We start from the raw sequence: 8,407 nt of genomic DNA, 5'->3' as shown, positions 1-8,407 counted from the left end.
AATTGAAGGCTAAAATAAATTAATTTGAAATAATTCTCCAGATCCACTATTATTCTAGAGTAAACTTTGCAATTCTCTTATCGTATCTCTAGATTTCTTTATTTAGTAAATAACTCCTTAATGTAGCCAATGCTTTTCAATGAAAACGATTACCTTGTTTACATTTAAAGATCTTCTGTGCCTTTCTCTTTTGCTTGTTTGCAGTGTACCTGTCAGGACACGCTGATGATATCATTGTGAGCACCTCTTCCTAGATGTTTGGGGACTACAATTCCTATTACGCTCATTCAGCCTGTAGTGGGAAATGTGATCGAGGGATGAAAACTGCTCCGGGTCGGGCTAATTAAGCCATATCCAAAATTTAAAAATAACCGTGCGCCCGAATGCCACTCTTACAGCCTGAGGTGTATTATCCATGCTGAAATTAAAGAAATAAAGGATATCCGGGTGGAATGAATTTCAAACAAAGCACTACTGTTGTCCTTTTTAAAAACAATTTAAAATACAATTGCAAACTTATTAGCATTTATAGTGCACCAACTGACCAATTATAGAAAGGGGATATTTAGAAGTGAAGAAGGACCTGCTCAAACACGTTTATAATCTACAAGACTTGAGGCAGGCAGATACATATCGTTAAATCCTTGCACAAGAACACTTACTGGTAAGGTGGTCTGACTGGATTCAAACTTGTGTTTTCCAGTTCTAAGGCAGTGATGTTTCCACTGCTCTTTGGGCAGGCAACTATATAGGCCACTATGTTAACAAGCAAACTAGTAATGAATACCTGAAAAATAAGTCAGTGATTTGGCTGTTGAACTCTGAACTCTGTAAACAATGATTACTCAAGCCAAACATTTCCAGAAATGATATCACGTGTTCATTCAGATATATTGATCAAGAACTTGTACGTTTCATCAGGGCCGGCCTTAGGCATTTTGACGCCCTGTGCGAAAAATCTTCACAGCGCCCCCCCTCCCCCCCCGTCATCCATGTATGCTGTAATGTTTGTGTTGTCTGTGTATGTGATAGTAGGTGTGATGACTGTGTGTGATATGTATGCTATGTGTGATATTTGTAATGGGTGTATTAACAGTGTGTGATATGCGTGTATTGGTTGCATGTGACACACACACACACAGAGTCAGACGGCCATACACACACACAGGAAGACATCCACACACACACACAGGCAGACAGTCATACACACACACACACACACAGACACACAAAGGCAGACAGTCTCACACACACACACACACACACAGACACACACAGGCAGACAGTCAGTCATACACACAGACACAGACAGTAATACACACAGACACACACAGAGGCAGACAGTAATACACACAGACAAACACGCAGACAGTCATACACACAGACACACACAGGCAGACAGCCATACACACAGACACACAGAGGCAGACAGCCATACACACAGAGGCAGACAGCCATACACACAGAGGCAGACAGCCATACACACAGAGGCAGACAGCCATACACACAGAGGCAGACAGCCATACACACAGAGGCAGACAGCCATACACACAGAGGCAGTCATACACACAATCACACACACAGAGGTAGACAGTCATACACACAGAGGCAGACAGTCATACACACAGACACACACACACACAGAGGCAGACAGTCATACACACAGACACACACAGGCAGACAGTCAGTCATACACACAGACACACACACAGGCAGACAGTCAGTCATACACACAGACACACACACAGGCAGACAGTCAGTCATACACACAGACACACACACAGGCAGACAGTCAGTCATACACACAGACACACACACAGGCAGACAGTCAGTCATACACACAGACACAGACAGTAATACACACAGACACACACAGAGGCAGACAGTAATACACACAGACACACACAGAGGCAGACAGTCATACACACAGACACACACAGGCAGACAGTCATACACAGACACACACACACAGGCAGACAGTCATACACAGACACACACACACAGGCAGACAGTCATACACAGACACACACACACAGGCAGACAGTCATACACAGACACACACACACAGGCAGACAGTCATACACACACAGACAGTAATAAACACAGGCAAAGAGTCACACTCACCTGACAATCCCACAGTTACCTGTGGAGTTCATTGTGGAGGCAGTGCAGCTCCTGGTGACTGTTTGGTGGGGAAGCAGGGACTCCTCCCTGCTTCCCCTGCAGCAGTTTTCCGGCGCTTTTAGCTCCGCCCCCGCCGCACGGTAAGCTCCGCCCCCGCTGCAAATTTAAAAAAAAAAAAAATAATAATAATTTTTTTTTTTTTTTTTTTTTAAATCCACGGCGCCCCCTGCTCCATGGCGCCCTGTGCGGCCGCACAGCTCGCACACCCCTAAGGCCGGCCCTGCGTTTCATTATAAAAGCCAGCAAGTCGAGAACAAAGTCAAGATCTCTCTACGCAAGAAATGGAACCACACATTTCCCTATTGATCTAGAACGCAAGTAGTATGTGTGCATCTTCTCTGGGGAGTTACCTGACTAGCCATGGATATAATAGATCTTCCAGACCTAGCATTCGTCTTCAACACAGTGCCTTTGATGATGACAATGTCCTCTACACTAAAGTGGATATCAAGGACCTAGTCCTGTGGTTGTCAACCTGGTCACTACCTCCCACTAGTGGGCAATTCAAGCTGTTATGGTGGGTGGTGGTGTATTTTATCTGCGACCCACGGTTCTCTGTCACAACCACGTGCTCCACGCAGGCTTGCTCCTCCCTCCAGCCATCGAGAGACCTCACAAAAATGCCCAACATGGATTGCATGAATGCCTATGTTTGCTAAATATCTCTCAGTGGCTTAAAGGAAGCGCATAAGTGGCTGCACTCCTGATCTGGATGGATGGGGGCATGATGTTGTAACACACCAGAAGAGGAGGAGAGCTAATGCACTCGATGTGAAAACAGGGACAGGAAGAAGTGAGGCGTTTAGAGTGGCTGATATTGAACTTGGCAAACTAAGTTCTGTTTTTTTCTGTTTCCTTGATTTACTTAACATAAAATAAAAGAAAGAAGGAAGGAAAAGAAAAAGTAGTAAAGGAAGGAGAATGAGAGAATAAAGAGAAAGGAAAAGAGTCCCCTAATATATAGATATTCCTTTTTTATGTTCTATTTTTTCTTGTTGACTAATAATAAAGTGGGCTACCTAGTTCAGCCTTCCTGCTGGTGGGCAGTAAGGTCATTTTACCATCAAAAATGATTCATAAGTGGGGGTTATTGAGGGGGCATTAAAAGATGTTTTCAAAGCCTAAACTGTTACCTTCAAAGCCAGGGTTTTGCAATATTGCTGTGATGAATGATTCACAAACTCTTTTAATATCTTCCCATGAGAAATCCCTTTTCTACATTTTGCCAATAACTAAATGATATGTCAGCTGGTTGGCGCTGGGGTAACCTCACTGCCTTAAAGTTGAGAAACACAGGTTTGACTCTGGTTGGACCACTTTACCAGGAAGTGTCCTTGGGTAAGTCACCTAATGATAATCATCCACCTACCCCAAAATCCTCACGGATTTTAAGCTCATTTGAGCTTTCTTTAACTCTAATATTTCATTTCTATGTATGTAAAATGCAGTGGAATATGTTGGGTGCTATATCCTCCTGGGAACCAAGGAAAAAATTGTCATCCATTTTTGATGAATAGGAAGAGAAAGTTCCCAGCGTCCCAGCCTATCACATGACATGTCACTGGCAAGCCCAGGATGTCCTCTTTACAATATAGCAGGGTTTGATAGAATAGCTCAAAAGAATAAAAGTGAATGCATGTGAACAAAATGTCCAGTTCAGAGAACAAAAGTTACTTGGGCTGGTCTCAGGAGGATATACATTATAATCTTATCTGTCATATTACTGAGTCTGGAATGTCTCAATTTTGCATTTTGGAGTGACTCACCCAAGAAACATTATTCTGGTTCCTCATAGCACCCTTTATCAATTTCTCAAATTACAGAAATGTGGGGGGGGTTTATGTCTGCTTGTAAAAGAACACTCTATTCTAAAAATGTGATCGATGTGGGAAAAAAGGTATTATCTCACTCTACACGAGATAACGAGATAATATCCACGTGGACTCTCACGGGATCCTCCATAGACATTATAGTTGTACTCTTGTGCATGCGCACAGTGCTGAGGTGGGCTCCTGGAGAATGAAGCACCGGAAGCAGAAGAAAGAAGATAGCATTGCCTGCAGGGGGCAGTATCAGGTAAGAATAACGCACCATAAACCTGCCCCCAAAAGGCAATGTCATCATCGGGGGGCTTCGCAATATATGCAAAGAACCCAGAATGTGACAGAGCCGCTTTACAAGTCGAGTAAGCTCTTAATTAATTTTTTCATTGTAGTTGGACTATTTCAGGCTCAGCCTTTGTGGAAAAGTAAACAGTTTTGTCCAGAGATTTCATGCAGCGTGAATATAAAGTATACACAGTACAGTTTCCTGAGCTGGTGAAACAAGCTTTGCCAGTTACATCTGCACCCCCATTGCCTGTGTTCTATAGTTTACTTAGCACAAAAAAACACACATTACAGATTTATTAAGGGCGGAACTCACTAAACTCACATTTCCACTGAAATCAGAAAACTGCTAATCCTGATTTTGGGGGATCTGAGCAATGTCGGAAATCCTCACATAGGCTGTGATTCCATTTCCATGTTGTTTAAATTGCACGCAGGGCCAGATTTATACTTCCTATAAGAACAGATTGCTACAGTAAAAGTGGGGACTTCCACTCTTGGTTAATGCCAGTGGCGTACATACCAGGGTCGCAGGGGTCGCGGCTGCGACCGGGCCCGGCCCAGCAGGGGGCCCGGCCGCCCCTGCGACCCTGCATGTACCCACTGGGCCAACCTCTTCTCCTGGGGGGCCCTGAAGCCGGCCACCTCTGGGCCCCCCGAGGCTGGCCCTGCTTACACCCAGCGGGCAGTCAGGCTGGCCGGTGCGCGAGGGAGCACTCTCCCCTGAGTGCTTCCTCTTCAGCTCCCTTGCGCACCGCACTGATACCGGAGCCGGAAGATGACGGTGCGCGAGGGAGCTGAAGAGGAAGCACTCAGGTGAGAGTGCTCCCTCGTGCACCGGCCAGCCTGACTGCCCGCCTAGGAGCCCAGCAGCACCACTGGACCCCAGGGAATCCCCTCAGCACTCCAAAAGGTAGGGAGGCTGGGGGGATTAAATTTAAAAAAAAAAAACATGTGTAAGTGTGTGGGAGTGTTAGTGTGTGTGAGTGAGTGTGTGTAAGTGTGTGTGAGTGTTAGTGTGTGTGTGAGTGTTAGTGTGTGTGTGTGTGTGTTAGTGTGTGTGTGAGTGTGTGTGTGTGTGTGTGTGTGTGTGTGTGAGTGTTAGTGTGTGAGTGTTAGTGTGTGTGTGTTAGTGTGTGTGTGTTAGTGTGAGTGTTGGTGTTTGTGTTAGTGTGTGTGTGTGTGCTAGTGAGTGTCAGTGATTGTGTTACTGTGTGTGTCTGTTACTGAGTGTGTTTGTGTGTGTGTGTTAGTGAGTCTGTTTGATGTCTGTTAGTGAGTGTGTGTTTGTCAGTGAGAGTGTATGTTTTGTAAGTGAGTGTGTATGTATGTCTGCCGCTGAGTGTGTCTCTGTCAGTAAATGTGTGTGTCTGTTAGCTAGTGTGTATGCATTTGTTCGTGAGAGTGTGTGTGTGTGTCTTCAGCACTTACCTTTCTCCAGCGCCGGACTCCCATGGTGCTGGGGATCCCTCCGCCTCTCAGCTCCGAATGCGCATGCACGGTAAGAGCCGTGCCCGCATTCAAACCGCCCATAGGAAAGCATTACTCAATGCTTTCCTATAGACGTTCAGTGTCTTAAAATGGCGGAAGCGCCTCTAGCGGCTGTCAGTGAGACAGCCACTAGAGGCTGGATTAACCCTCAGTGAAACATAACAGTTTCTCTGAAACTGCTATGCTTTCAGCTGCAGGGTTAAAACTAGAGGGACCTGACACCCAGACCACTTCATTGAGCTGATGTGATCTGGGTGTCTGTAGTGGTCCTTTAACCCCTTAAGGACCAAACTTCTGGAATAAATGGGCATCATGACATGTCACACATGTCATGTGTCCTTAAGGGGTTAAGTGTGTGTGCATCTGCATGCACTGGCGTACATACCGCGGTCGCAGCCCTGCAACCCCTGCGACCAGGTGCCCGCCGCCATGTGTTGCTGCCCCGGCCCGCGCAGAGTAAGCGCGAGGTGGGGGGGGGCACGGATCAATTTTCACACCGGGGCCCCATGGGTCATGTGTACGCCACTGGTTAATGCTCCATTTACAAACTCCCAGTCTTTAAGCAGGATCACCCCTCAAAAACCCTTCAGGTTATTAAATACTCCCTAAATATATATATATATATATACATATATTCACGTTATTTTAGAAATTGAAGTGGATTGAAATACAGCAACACGGTTCCCAACAGTCCCACTTTTGGCAGTACAAACCCAATTTTAGCTTCCTCTCCCTTTGTTCCAGTTTAGTTCTATCTCGTCTCGCATCCGGAGACACCAGTGAACTATCCTCGGGCAGCACAGTGTTAGAGCAACATTAGACATGCTCGCACTGTGCAATTGGCATTAAGAACATGCAGAGAGCATTTCAACAGCACTCTCTGCATGATCCTGCAAGTAGGGGCCCGGCCGAGAGTTTGTGACAGTCTGACATGCTTGACACCAAGCTAACACAAACCCAAGTTTCATCACTGGTCGGACCCTCTAGAGAGCCTGTCCACCTGTCCTGATTTCACACTTCCCAATGTTGGGAGGTATGCGAGATGGCTGCTGAGACCTACATACCCTGATTTCTCATGCAGCATTTGACAAATGCTCTAACCAAACTCCGTCACAACTGTTACAAGTGGGCTGGACTGGGACGCATTTAATTGACATTTTGCTCATTACAATAGCGGGTCATGCATTACAGAGGAAGGAATTAGACAATAATCTATCCTTCTTTCAATCTGGAAAGATGAATTGCCTTATTGTTTTTCTTGTACTGGATGTGAAAGGGAGAGTGAGCACATTTTCATTACCCTCTAAATATTGCATCTTTACGTAGGTGCCTACTTTACCTATTGACAAATCCAGCCTTGTTTTTATATCATTATTTTGTAAGCACAATTTATACTGAGGCATGCAATACAGGGTTAATCAATAAAAAAAAAAAAAGAAAATCAGAGACAAAAAGAATTACTGTATTACTTTACAATAACCATACATCCAAGACTATTTACTAACATATGAATTTTCAGGAATTAAAAGTTATTTTCAAATACAAAATAGTCAAAATTAAAGAAATCATGATGTCAGCTATGTTTCTAGATTGACTATTTTGGAGTAAAATGTTGAATTCACATTGAATTATTTGCTATTGAGTAAAAAGCCTCTATCACATAGGTAGACATCATACAAAAACCTACAGCTTAAGCACAGCAAGTGTTTATCTTAGTAACAAATGGACAGTTAGCAAACAACACAGACAATTCAGCCTTATCTCTCCATGAATTAAGATCTTTGATATTGATAAGTAACATTGTTTGGCCGTTTAGCAAGAATTAGTTCATGGCGTTTTATTTATTTACCGCAAAGTCTAATCATTCTTGATTTATTTATTTACTGCAAAATCTAATCTTTACAGACTTGTGCTGTTTTGTTTAAAAACATTTGGAGTGTGTGAACCAAAGTATCAAGATTTCATTCAGACACTTTGTTTCAGAGTAGAGGATGTATCAGTCCAGTAACATTCTAATGTTTGTGCACGTTTTATTTGTTTTAATAATCAGCCAGCTAAACAGTTCAGCCAATGGACGCCGTACAGATTTGGACGTAATTGATCTTGCTAATGCGGAAGTGTAATTTCAGCTATAACATTATGATGATCAAGTGGGCTGGTCCAAGTGACCATCAGCTTGTGTCAAACTGCTCAAAAATGTAGAAATGGGGAATGGTGACTTTATTATAGTTGTGGCAAGTTATGATAACTTTTTCACTGTTTGAAAATGTTAATTGCTACTTAATTGCTACATACTCCAGGTTATTGGGGTAGATCTGTAGATCTGCTAAAAGAGCTGTGTTTCATTCATATATCATTAAAATGTTGGTTGTTTTAAAGGTGCGCTCTAAAAAGAGGGACAACATTTTAGCCAAGCACACAGTTGTATCCAATGCTACCTCAACGCTAAACTCCCCTAACCCTAAAATGCCACCCTGCCAGGATTTAAACCTATGACCTTGCATTTTTGAACAGACTTTGTAGTCAGGGAATTTACCAGCTGAGCTACCTCACAATAGTTTAACAATAATTGCAGACTTATTATCCCATACGACTTACCACCAGTATTATATAAAGCTTTATTC

This window comes from Pelobates fuscus, chromosome 11 (assembly GCF_036172605.1).
Source record: "Pelobates fuscus isolate aPelFus1 chromosome 11, aPelFus1.pri, whole genome shotgun sequence".
NCBI lineage: Eukaryota > Metazoa > Chordata > Amphibia > Anura > Pelobatidae > Pelobates > Pelobates fuscus.
Note: the sequence above shows the minus strand (reverse complement) of the source record.